This window comes from Pezoporus flaviventris, unplaced genomic scaffold, assembly GCF_033815535.1.
Source record: "Pezoporus flaviventris isolate CSIRO_AGI_PZ_B2104156 unplaced genomic scaffold, CSIRO_AGI_Pfla_v1 ptg000015l, whole genome shotgun sequence".
In the NCBI taxonomy this organism is placed as follows: Eukaryota; Metazoa; Chordata; class Aves; order Psittaciformes; family Psittacidae; genus Pezoporus; species Pezoporus flaviventris.
In genome coordinates, this window is record NW_026892563.1 from 17,485,014 (window position 1) to 17,498,809 (window position 13,796).

Here is a 13,796-nt window from a genome sequence, read left to right on the forward strand (position 1 = left end):
AGTATGTTTACACATCAAGAACTGTTGCTACCTTGCCAACATTCTTCAATGCATTAAAACTATTGTTTCTCACTACAGACAAACACTAAAGGTATCTCTTGTCACAGCATGAAAAGTTAGGATAAAGGGATTACACAAATCATATTTTAGTTCAAACTCGGGAATAACGCTGTTTTTCAACTGACCTAGAATTGCTGCCTCCATTACCACTTACTAGATTTTCAAATACCTTTCATGCTTAGCATGTCCTTTCCCAAAATATTTGCAGAACTAATTGGGTATTCTTACAACTCTTTTTGGCCTCTTGCCACAAAGGAAGACATTCCCACAAATGTTACAGGAGTCTCAATTTCTGAGATTTCCGAAACTCATTCCAGCTCAGCTGGGACAAAACCAGTGTGTGCAAAACTTACAAACAAAGGAGACTGATACAGATGGACAGTCAGATTGCAACCATACAGCCTTTTGCTAGAAAAACAGTGTAAAACCAATTCTGTAAAATCATGTGGGCATTCACATGCCAATGCTCCAGATGACGATGCTGACCAAGTTAATACTTTCTTTTCTCACTTCAAATCTCTCCTCTCAAATGCTTCTGCATACTAGATGCAAATAATAGAGAGTATCCAATCAAAAAAAAGGATTTCTTCAAAGACTGAATTCTTAGTCTTCTCCATACCCTCATACTTTGCATTACTTTTCATCCTTTAGTATGTCTGACAACTGCCACCAGGCAGTCATATACAGTCCCCAATCTATAAACCGAAGCAGAAGGACAAGCAAATACTGTTAGAGAAGAATTGGGAAGCAGCAGCTATGGTATGTTACTCCCTCAGTACTTTGAGCAGTACTCAAGGAGTGGGAAGTTGGCTGAGCAGTGAAATCTGTTGGCTGAACCGACAAGACTGAAGATGAGGAAAAGAATTGGGAAAAGCTAACTCAGGAGTCCAAGTAGTGTCTCGATAATAATGCCAGCAACTAGGAGAGAGCATAGAACAAAATCTCTTACTCTGCATCACACCCGCACGTTGTTTTGCTATATTAGAAAATGTTCTTTCAAACTTTTGATATTGGAGAAACATCAGTAACAGCAAGAGAAAAGGAGCAGCTCCACTTCACTTGACCACATCCTCAACACTTCACGAATGCCAAAACACAAGGGAAGAAAGGGAAGCAGAGGCTCTTTTCTTAAGACTTTCCCCATTTCTACCCATGCTCCTTATGGCTGTTTTAGCTTGACTTTCATGGCATAAGGGCGAGAGATGCTGGCCCAAACTATAGAGTGGTTTTATGTTGGTTCCATCAGTGCAGGATCTCAAACCTGTATAAATCAGGAGCTACTGATAAGACCCCCTCATTCTTTTTAAAGCAGCAGCTTCACACAGACAAGGCAAATACTAGGGTAACAGAGCTGCTGGTGATATCCATTGTTTAATCCTGTAAGAACCATTACAGAAATCTGGTTTCAAGAAAGAAAAGGAAAAGAACAACTGAGTTTGTGAAGCAGACACCAAGGTACACATTACTAACTAGAAGGTCTTCCCTTTAAAACAAGAATCTGACAACAACCATTAGGATTTTACTTACCCACATTAGTGAGGGAAAAGAGCCAATTTTAGAAAGAAAGGGCAGCTAACCTAACAGCTTTGATACTTTGTGCATTGCAGCACACCTGTAGTGCGTCCATCCCCAGACTTGAAAACACACTCCTGGAAAGCAATAGGATCTGCAATTCCTCTCCCACCATGCCTGTTGTGTGCAGTTAGGTTACAGAAGCCTCCATGGTGCTCACAATTATCACAGGAGAAATTCGTCAGGTCAATGAATAAAAATACCATTGACTGTTACTTGTCTCCCACTTGCATACAAAACGCTGATCCATAAACAGAGCTCTGTCCAAAAGATGTCTTAAGGTCTCAATCAATTAAGACCATCAGCTGTATGTCCAGCGGTGGAGTTGCCTGACCCATGCTTCTTAACAACCGTGCAGATTTAAGTTAAATGTTATCGGGTAAACTTGCTCCTCTGCATCCCCCATAGCCTCAAATTACACACAAACTTTTTGTCTCTTTTCTACATGCCAACAGATCAGCACATTCCCTGAGTGGCTGCATGTCCAACACGATGTGCAGTTTCTAAACACAATGAAGCCGAAGATCAAATCCCACGTATTTAAAAACAAAACAAAACAAAAAGAACAAGAAAAGAAAGCCACAGATTTCTACATTAAGGACTGTAAAATACTACGTGTTTTTGCAACGTCCCCACTTGTGGCCATACTTTGAAAATATAAACTAACTGTTGGTTTCGAATGCTTGTCACTGTAATCCCTCTCATTCTTCCTCTCCAAAAAAGATCATGGTTTATGATAGCTTTCCTAAAGCCGTCCAACAAACTATATATAGGCTAGCCATTGCTAACCATAATATCCACAGACACAGGTTCCTTGGTTTGCCTCAGAGCCAGACCAGTTGAGGACATAGGAAATGGTATTGCCTGGCTCCCAACCCAGGAGCCACAACATTTTTTCCTGAACAGCCAGCAGTAATTCCAGTACCACAGATGTCGGAGAGAAAAGGAGAAAATGGAAGCCAGTGCCAGGATATGCATGCCGGAGAGCAGGAAGCGCTAGCAAGAGTGCGTAAGGCCTGGTATGTAATTCTAGTGCTGGTTCCCCCTCTTGCGTGCATAGTCAAGCCAGAGTCCTTTCAACTGGCTTCACCCTTACTGAATGAACTTGGTGAACTTTGCTACTGAACTTGGTTCACTATCACTCGGCCACAGTTACCTTGTCTTAAAAAGGTATAGCCCTAGGGACCTGATGGAGTTGTGGAAGGGGAAGGATGTCACTGCACACTGTCCAAGGACTCTTCCCTCGAAAACTGCCCCGGAAGAACTGAAGGAGCGTTGTCTATACACCAAAATTCCTCACTCTTCTACCCCCACGTTTTTTAAACTTACAGCTGCCCAGAAGGAATGCGTTAACTAGCGTGTCAGCCCTGTACCTGCTGGGCAAAACAATCACAAGAGAGGTATGCTACAGCACAGACTTTCTGCGTATCACTGGCTTTCTCCATGGATGAGGATCACGGCAGCCACATTTACTGGGCGGCTGCTCTGCCAGGGAGACTCCACACAGCTGCTGATGCCACAGGAACTGCACACATTGAGATAGATCATCAGGCACCTTTAAACCAAAAGTCCAGTTCAGTTTAAAATTCCACTATCCCCATGAAGTTTTACATACCTCCAAGTGTCACACAAACCAGAGTTGAACACCATGCCCTAAGCACTTCCTTCATACCTCTGGCTCTCCTCCTCTCCTCACCAGTCTTTCAGCTTAGCATAATCACCACCCAAGTGAACAGAAAGCTGTTTAGTGCACAGCCTTGTTCAGCGTCTCAGACTGTGCAAATGGAAATGGATGGGGCGCATCATCAATTACCACCTACGACCAAAGCCATGAACTCATGGTAATAACCAGGAAGTGCTGCAACACAGCACCACCCACCTATTTTTTGAGGGGAAGTTATACATCACTAGCATGAGTAAAAACTATAGCATGGTTTTTCAGTCATAGAGAACCCACATGGCAGCAACCAGCAAGCATACTAAAAATGGGCAAACAGAAAGAGTACGTGGACTACTCTGATGGCAAAGTATTTTCTGTTCTACTGGAGGCCAACCAGACAGTAGCTCATCAGCCAGCTTAGAGACAGACCAAACGCAGCAAGGGCTTGAAATAAAGCTTTTGTAATGTTTATGTCTCCTAAAAAACAGGGAACCACCTATCCAATCCTAAAGGGAAGGACAATGCTGTGGCTGTAACTAGAGCCATGTGAAAGGACTGTGTGCCACTGCTCTATTTTCCATCTTGTTTGCTGGCCAGAGGGACCTCAAGAGAGGACAGAAAATCGGGCAAAGGGTTAAAAAAAAAACAAAACTGGCTAAAAAAAAAAACCACCTAAGTCTTCTCAAGCCACCAAAGCTCCCCCAAAAAGAGTCTTTAGAGAGAAAGAGAAAAGGAAGCAGACGTCAAGTACTCAGTTTTAGGGCTAGGACTGTACTCGGGTTCTTCTGGCCACTTACTCAGTTCAACAGGAAGCATTTGAGGTCAATGTGCACATCTCCTTAAATTAGAAAGAAATCCATCATAATTAGCTTGATTACCCCTTCAATGTAGTAATAGTAGGATAAAATTATGTCTTTTTTTGGTTGTTAAAGGGTTACAAAAGGTTGTTCTGAGATTATTTACTGAGGTGGAAACCAAAAAATGCAATCTATGCTTAGAAGAAAGCTGCAATTCAAAAGCAGCAAAACTGGGGGAAGGAGGAGAGGGGAAATCCAACTTCTTACTGTCATTTACTACCTAATAAAACACTAGAAACTTATTAGTGAAAATTATTTTAAAAACCCCACACATACGTTTGTGAACTAGCCAAGATCAACACTGGCATAAGAAAGAAGAGCTTTGCAATGAGAAACAAGGGGAAGCTGGAAAGAGTCATGTAATTGTCACACCCTGGTTTAGTACACAAAAATACACAGCAAACAGATGAAAAAATAATCAGCATGAACGGACAGCAAAGAAAAAATTAGAGCTAACATTAGTGAAAAGCACAGCCAGGCATACAACACAGCTAGTGGCAAGGCCGTTCTTTATCTGCCTAGAGAACAAACTTGAACTCCTGGTGCAAGATGCAAAGCTGCAATTACTATAAAAGCATAAACAACACAGAACAGCAGTCCTAAGTGAGGTACAACCACTGAAGGATACATTCTATTCAGAAAAGATCAAAACAAAGATTAAAGCGGTAGATCAAGCAAGGAAAAGATGTGGGAGCCATGCTGCACCCCTGCAATAAACAGCTTGCATATGACAGATGAGTGCAATCAGGATGTCCGGAAACTGAGCAACAGAAGTGTGAGGGCTCTGGACACCTGCCTGGAAGCTCAGACCCAGACAAGGGTGGGGAGGGATTGGTCTAGGGAAAGCTGGACATGGGACAGCACTAGGCAGGAACAGAGGTTTCTGTAACTACAACAGTATGATTTTCCCAATATAGAATAAGGAAGAAGTGGGAGAAAGCCAGGTGCTGCTCAATGTGATAATAGTTTTGCTTTTCCATCAAAGACTGATTGAACAAAAAGGCATGAAACAGATTTGGCAAATAGCAAGAAAGTTGTAATAGGCAAGTCACCAAAAATAAATTCGGGGGAGAGATCAAAATTGACTCAGTCCGAGTTAAAAATAACACCCCATACTGAAAACACATCTTTAATTAGCTTTTTAACTGGGTATAAGCCAAGGAACTAGCAACTTCACCTGATGTGAACATGAAGCCCAGGGACTTGGATGCAGAGCCAGCAGCGACTTTTAAAGTCAAAGTGATGCTAGTGTCTCTTCTGTTCCAAAATAAACCTTTCTTCAAAGAATCTAAATTCCACAGTAAAATTTTTTTAAGAGAAAAATTTAAACTCAGTGATTTCTTTGATCTTAAATGTTAAAGAAACGGAACTGAAAACTCAAGCAATGCAAGTACCGTATAAATACCAAGTTACAGTTAAATTAACTCAGTCTCAACACTGAACTTAGCCAAATTTAATTTAGAGAGTTGATACTCTTAATTTCTAAAAAGAACTCTAGAAGGTGTCTTGTAAATCTGAAGTAAACAGAAACCAAAACCTCCTTGATTCAGGGCAATTTCAACGTTTTGTTACTAGAAAAAGTTACTGTAGCAATTGGCCACAACTTCAGAATCAATTAAACACTGTTCTTAAAACTCCATTGAGAAATGTACCCTCTTCCTCTCAACCACAATAAATTATAATACCGACTTCAGCTAAAGTGTACTTACCAGGAACTTGCAAAGACCAGGCTTACCAGACACTATGAGTAAGTTGTGTCCCTCTCATCATGCCTTTTAGATGTGAATTCATGTTATCAGGTTTACTTTATACATTCATTAAGTCTAAATAATCAAGAGTGGAAAGAAGGGGGGGGGGGGAAGCAGCCTTAGCAAAACACACATGGGGAGTTGTTTTCAAACACCTTTTCTCCCCAGCCTTTGAAACGCACGCACATACGCACTCATACACAATTCCTATTGTTTCCACGCTTGGTCTGTTTCAGCTGAAACACAGAAGATACGCCACTGAACAAAAAGATGGCAACAGGAGCAGGAAAAGGCAAAGGTGAGAGGAAAAGAAGCCTTCTCCAATCTTGTGATACAGAAGGTGGAACCACAGTCCCGAAGCCAGAGCTTCTTTCACCAACTCAGTACTTCTCACTCCTAAACCTCTTCCTGAGCACACTGTGAGGGATACATGCTTGCAGTTTGCTAATTCAGGTCATCAATTCCTCTCCCCAAACAATGAGCTGCTAGCTCTGACTTCTCCAAATTTCCCTTCATTTGGACTGCAAGTGCCCGGCCTCACAGATCCACATTCAGAAGACCCTGACATAAGGAAAGGAACATATAAAGCCTAGACTTAACTGCACAGTCAAGACTAATCAAGATTTGCACTGTCATCCTTAGACAAGTTTAAAAGAGAAATCCAGTGCCTAACAGTGCTTTTAGAAATATTGAGGATTTTTACCACCACAGTGGTTAGAAGTTGCTCTTTCTTCCTCCGCATATTCCAGTATTACAGTTGACTGTTATAGTTTACTGCTTTCTTGAGAAAGCTGGTTATGCATCCTCTGGGTAAGAGGTTTTGTGGTGCAATTTTACATAGTAAGATGTTCACTATGATGTAATTCCCATGAAAACAAACTGTGGATGAAAAATAACACGTCCAACAAGTTCAAGTGGCATACAAGAATTAAGTTGGCACTTAAAATTTGGAAGCTTACTTCTCAAGAATGTCACCTATACTATGGAATTTATCAAGACTAATTTTAAGTAAGAATTTTAATTCTCAGTAATATCTCAAATATGTTCTTCCTTTCAATCTCTCCCCTCTAACTCAGCCTTGTTTCCATCTCCACACTCTGTGCATGGCTTCCCTACTATTTTCTCTCATCAGCTTATTTTAAGCTTTTCTATTCACCCACGTACTTAACACCAGCTTGGAAGACTTACTGTCAGAAAGGGCCCGAGAGTGATGGCTGCTATTTCCAAGGGAAACTGAAGCCCATCAACCCCTTACCCCAAGTGTTTGACAGGAAAAGGTTGCCTGAACGCAGAGCTCCTCACCCCTTCAGCTGCCTGGCACCTCCATTCACTAGCTTCTCTGTAAGTCAGGGAAGCAACATGAATCAAATCACTGTCACACTGCTGTTACTATTTGGTTCCCTGGATGCTGCAGGGATAAAGACAGTGGTATTACCAAGGAGAAGGGCTTTGGTGTGTTGTGAAAGGTATGCATGACTGGAGCTCACAACCCAAGTCACCTCCTTGACACATGATACTGAGCCTGGTACTTTTCCCACAGGGAATAACCCCTTGTTCAACATGGCACACGTGCACGCAGCTCCAAACAGAGGTTCTTCCAGTGTAAATTGTTTTGGGCACATTCAGCATTTTTCAAATCAGCTTGTACACACCTCTGTAGCTGGGGGAAATCTCAGTAGCAGCAAAGGAAAAGGGCACTGCTTGGCTTCCAGAAGACAAACACTACTTTGAGTCACAGCTATAAAGGCCAAACACAGTTAATTTTTACGTTCTCCGGGTTGGAGGATTCCAGCCTTGGAGCATGAGCAATAGTCCAGCCTTTGGAGTAACATTGCCTAAAGTATCCATTGTGGCAGTCAGGCGTCAGGATACATCCCAGCCAAGTCCCAGTACTCCACAGGATGTACCAACTAGCACTATCCAGACTAATCTAAGCCAATGAAAAGCTCCCTTCAATGAAAAATATCTTCTAAGGACTACAGATCTGGTTCTTAACACGTAACTGTTACACACATCACGCTTAATTCTATAGAATAACAAAGAGTCAGGCCTAAGAAAAAGCTGACCATGGTTAGCAAGAAAAAATTAAAAAATAAATGAATAAAAAACCAACCCAAACCAAAACCAACCCACACACACACAAAAAACAAACAAACAAAAAAAAAAAACAGACTTTCCAAAGAGTGTGGTGAGAACAGCAGCCATAACTTTTAAATCCTCACACTTTTGCAGAAAAGTAACTACCTTTGGCTCCAAACCAAATGAACAGTGTTTAAGATGGAAGTCACACTGGTTTTACCAACTGGTATGCAGAAGTGAAAGTGAACCTTGGCAATTTCTTGCTCAAATTCTCCTGTATACCACAGCACGCATACAGGGATACTCAAAGCTAATTTACAAAACTAGTTTCAAGGTTCAGTATTAAAAAGAGTTGCTAACAAATTCAAGTTACCCCACAACCATGAAGCCAAATCATCACCTTATTCCTGTAAGTCTACAAACACATTAAAAAAAGTAAAATCAAAAAAGCCAATTCCTAAATAGAACCCAGTTTTTGCTAGACAGGGAGGAAGAAAGCAGAGAGCTGAAACCGCCTGGCTTGTTCACTTTCCTGGTGCAAGAACACGCACAGGACAAACTGGGACAGCCACATCCAAGGAGGGAGAATTCACTTGAGAGCCAGCAGGCAAAGAGTACTCATTACCACCACCTCCTTGGGTTTTTTCAGTGAACCCTCAAAATAAATGCTGCTGCAGCATTCATTGAACCCACCCACAGCTTGCCTGGGCCAGGACTCCACACCCAAAACCATAATGTCTCAAACATCAGTGAATTGGGGACTGACAGAGTCTTTACTAATACAAACAGAAGCAGCTGGTGACAAAGAGGCTTCCTGAACCTCTTTTAAAATCAATGAAATGGAAAGCCGCTCACTGACTAATCACCTAATAGACTAATTAGCCAATTAATTAACAGCTAACTAATGAAAACACAGGAGTCCCATTTCCTCCTGGAAATCACAAATCCAAACCAAGTCTGCAGGCAGAAAAACTGCTTATTTTTCTATCCCAAATCCAAAGTTTCCTCTCCAAAGCCATTTTTTTATCCATTCCTTCAAACAGCAAAGCTTCCACTTTTATTTTACAACACAGCAGCAAAGAAAGATAATGCCAAGAATAACTTTGATGAATGCAACATTTCCTCTGTTGCTGAAAAGCTGGGTTTAAGGTCCTTCTCACTGTTTTTGCTAACATCCTGTATCTAAAAGTACATTTTAATTCCCAATGCACAGGTGATTTAACACCAGGCCTGCCGCTGGACAATGAATAAGGCATGATTCACACCATGCTTTCCATGGCTGTTGGTTCAAAGACGTTCTTATGGGGGAACAGGTACAACAGGGAGAAGGTAGTGGAAGACTCATGTTCTTTGCTTACATGTGTCAAGGTTTTAATCTTTTTCAGACAGTGAAAAGGTACCCTTCCCTCCCCAAAGGCTAAGCACCGACTACTATAAGTTCTTCCTACAAGGGAAAAGACAGCATCACACACATTCTCAGAGCATGACTGCTGGCACAGGCTTCTCTGAGGACTTAGGCACCAGGACTGATTTCTAGATCACAGTGAGAAATAAAACACAAGACAGACACTGAGGCATTCAAGCTGGGGCAGCCCCAGAGGGACAGCAAAGTACAACTGGAGGTATTTAAAGACACTCCGCAACTAACTAAGAAGGTGCCTGTCCTATTCAAGGTTGCTCAGGCAGCAGCTGAACAGGGCATTTAAAGAAGAGGGTAGCGGTGAAGGAAGAAAAAACTAAATCATAATTTTGCACAATAACCAGCAAGGCTGCCCTGCTAAATGAGGGTTCACTCCTATTTTGTTTTGCATGCAAGCTGCTGCTCTCCAGGGCGCTTCAGCTAACCTTGCCCTGCCAGCTTCAGTGTGTAGAACGATTAGTCCAGCCTACCCCAGTCCCACCTTCCCAGAACATAAGCTGGCCTCAGATTTTTGCAGACAAACGCTGCACCCATATTTTGGATTCCCTAAGTTCTTCTTGCAGCTTTAAAGAATCTAGTTTGTTCGGGGGGGCTTCCTACCCAGATACCCACACCCTGCTTCAAGAGGTACGCCTTTTAATAATGGGGGAAAATGGAAAGTATCTTTATACATAGGGATGTGAGGCTTACTATAAAAGTAAGAACAGCTATGACAATTAGAGACAGGCTCTCCAAAATAGCTTCACAAATATCTATTCTGTTGTTGTTTGGATTTTTTTCTCTATTTTTATTGAAACTTTGTACAGAAGTTTTAAACATTTCCATACAATACTTTTAGACAGGACAAAATGCCATGGTAAAGGAATGTAAACTGCAAGAAACACAGTCTGAAGTATCCAAATACTCTCTAATAAGAGTTTTAGTTTGAAGACTAATGCAGTAGGCAAAATAATATGCATACAGTATACAAAGAACAGTATACACAGGGCCAGCAATGCTAACTATGAAATTTTTGCATCAGATTTACTTCAAAGATTTATAGCAATATGATAATTCTATACACTAGACCAAAATTAATTTATCATACATTGTTTCTATGACAAAAAGCTTGTCATTAAGGACAGTAGCAACTTACAATATACTTAAGCTGTATTAATCTCAGTAACACTTCTAAATCTATATTCCTACTACAGTAATTTTTTTCAGTATATTGTCTTATAAGATCTTAACAGACCTTTGAATAACACTTTACCAAAAGAGACCTGGATCCATTATAGCGATCTTATCTACATGCCCATTTGGCTTATTAAAACAAAAACAAACCAACCAAAACACAAGATACAAGGAAAAAATGCAGGTTTCAAATGCTCTATGATATCATTTGGTTTTGGTCTGAAATTAGTTTAGTTGGTAAAAAAAAAAACACCAAAAAAAACACAAAACAAACAAAAAAAACAACACCAAAAAGGCAGTTCATTAACTGGTATTTTATATAAAATCTGCAGAAAAATACAACAGCAACAAAAAATAAAAGTACTTCACAGATACCTAAAAAAACATTATATCAGAGATAAAGGTAAAGCAGCATCACTCTGACACTGTGCTTTAAAAATAAGATGAATGAAGAGACTGCTCTAGTGATATTAGAAAATTTGCTTTCTTCTTGAAGAAGAAGACTACTAACATTTTGCACAGCAACTATTTTTATAACCACCTCATTTAAAAACGTGTATTCATAGACACAGAGAATTGTCATATCATTACCATTTTTGCTCAAAGTGTCTGACTTTACACAGTGAAACTGATAATGCTAAGTGTCACCAGATGTCACTATATCATGAATATTAGAAGAGAAGCAAATGCCTTTAAACCAACACCATAAAAGAAACAACAGAAAGTGTTTTGTAAACAAAACAAACCACTTTGCAAAACAAGAGAGTTCAGAGATCTCACAGTGAAATCAGAAATCCTAATTATATATGTTTACATTCTAGGACTACTCTTTACCTTAGGCCAATTAAAGCACATTAAACCATTTAATTATATACAAACATTTTCTTAAAAAAAAATTAAACCATTGCACACACATCTGCTTTTTAACACCACATAACAAGGTTAGTTTTATTTTCAAAACAATTACATTTAAGGGCACAGAACATACAGAATACCAAATTAACAGATGAGTATTTTGCTTCACTGTACATGCTAAATCCAAAGATTTCCTCAAGAAAGCTAGAGCTTAGCAACTCCAACTTCTTCCATGCATCCTGTTCTCTGAAAGGGAGCATCTCCCAACACCTCCTTTATCTTAGGATTTAAAAAAATATATATATAAAAAAAATAAAGCTGTAAGTTTTAAAGTTGTAAGCATCTTCTGCTTTAAGTGCTCGCACAGAGATCCTTTGATGGCTCTCCCCACTACACTGTAACCTTGTGGGAAATCCTTTCCACTACTCAGTTACAGTACGCTCATGACTTGCATCAGAACTTTCATGCTGGACCTTCTGGGATTAGGGTGGAAAGGGGAACACAGAAGTGGAGAAGTAGAAAATACACAAGCGGTATACTGAAGGCCATTTTAATTTCTTACAATCTCTCACTGTTTCCTTTCAGGTTCTAGTAAAAGCTAAAAGGAAAAAAAAAAAACAAAAAAAACCAACCTAAACTTTGGCAGAGAATAGCATCAAATCAGTCCTTTAAAAAAAAAGTTAAATAAGAACAGCCTCCCAAAGCTTCTCAAGAAGCCTCTCTTTCAAATAAAAGGCTTCTAACAAATTTCTGGGAGAAAATTCAAATAACAGAAAAATAAGTTAAGGAAAGTAACAAAAAAAGGTGTCACTCCAAAATAAGTTTTTCAAGACATAATTCTAAGCTCAAGGCAATAAATAAACCAGCTGCTACAAGACAGAAGCATGTGTCCTCCTGGATCTAACCCTGCATGACTAGCCAGTCCCACCAAGGAGGCAGCCAGGCATTAGAATTCATGAAATTGATTGTCCATTATGGGAGACACTTTGTAGTTTTACTGGACCAAAAAGTTGGTCTTCATACCAAAACATTAACCTGGATTAACATCTCTTCCATGTAGATCATGATCAGAAGATGAGCAAAGGCATGTTTACGCTATAAAAAAAAAAATCCTCAAGCAACTTCTTAAGCTAAGGTCCATAACACAGGGCAAGGTACTTGCTTACCAAAAGACAGTTTGCTTGAAACCTTACATATATATATTTTCATATATATATGTTTTTTTTCTATTAAAGGCATTTTATTAAGTGGTTATACTCTGCAAAAAACATTAGCAAGTTCTATAACATCTAAGACATGAAAACAGCAAGACTGAAGAGGCTGGCATTAGGCAGAGAGTAGCATAGAAACATTTTTAAATGACTGAAAAAGCATTGGAGAAATAATTTGCTTAAAAGCTTCCTCACAATAATCGGTCTAAAGATGGGGGGGATGCAAAGTATTACTTTATTAAGATCCTGACTGACTGCCAATTGCCACTGTGATTAATGCAGCAACTTGTTACTTTAGCAAAAGTAAGAAGACATTAACTGGAAGATGGAGTATCTTGGATTCAACAGTCAAAGGTTGCACTGTAACATTTATGAAGGGGTGTTGACTCCCTACCACTGTCAAAGGATAACTTCACCATGGATCTGACTGCAGTTACACTGAACAGGATACTGGCATCCTGTATGTTAACTCTTTAAACAGTATTCTCTTTTAAAAAAGCAAATGACTTGAGGGGGCAGAGAGGAGGATAAACAAGCTGGGAAAAGCCATTATAAGCAAACCACTCCTCAGGTGGCTATAAAAGCCATGCCTTCAGCTTCATGACCATGTAAGGCACCCTGGGAAAAAAGCAAGCGCAGATGAAGCACCAGCAGCCAAGCATAAGGGTCCCTGAGCTAACCTGGCTTCACAGGTTAGGTGGCAATGCATTTGTTAGTACTGAGAGCAGAAAGGACTGGTCTAGAAAATCCAAGTACCAGCTGCTAAAAGAAAGACATGCCAAGTTACTAAGGGACAGTGCCTGCTACATGAGTCTCTTTTCCTGTGCCAAATTAGGCATATTAGCCAGATCCCAGCCTTCTCAAGAAGATATTGTTGGACTGAGACTTATCTTTACCCTCCACAAGTTATTTTTCGTCCCACTAAAATCAATTGCCCTAGGTTACTTTATCCAGCATAGGAAAAAAAAATAAAATAATAATCAACTGTGTTTTACAGCTTTCTAACAGTACTGTCCTTCCCGACTCAGCCTACTAATGAAGCAACTTGAGATGCCACTACCCATTTCACATACTTTACCATTACAAACAATTTAAAATACTTTTTCTGAATGAAGCCAGCCACACAAACCGTAAGACAATGTGTCTTGTCACACTGCTGTT

General features: G+C 40.1%; 1 protein-coding gene across 1 annotated transcript in view; it reads right to left on the reverse strand.

Annotated features, from left to right (window-relative positions):
* MRPS6 (mitochondrial ribosomal protein S6) overlaps positions 1 to 13,796 on the reverse strand; it is a 46,454-nt gene that overhangs the window by 14,044 nt on the left and 18,614 nt on the right. The gene's annotated exons all lie outside the window — the stretch shown is intronic.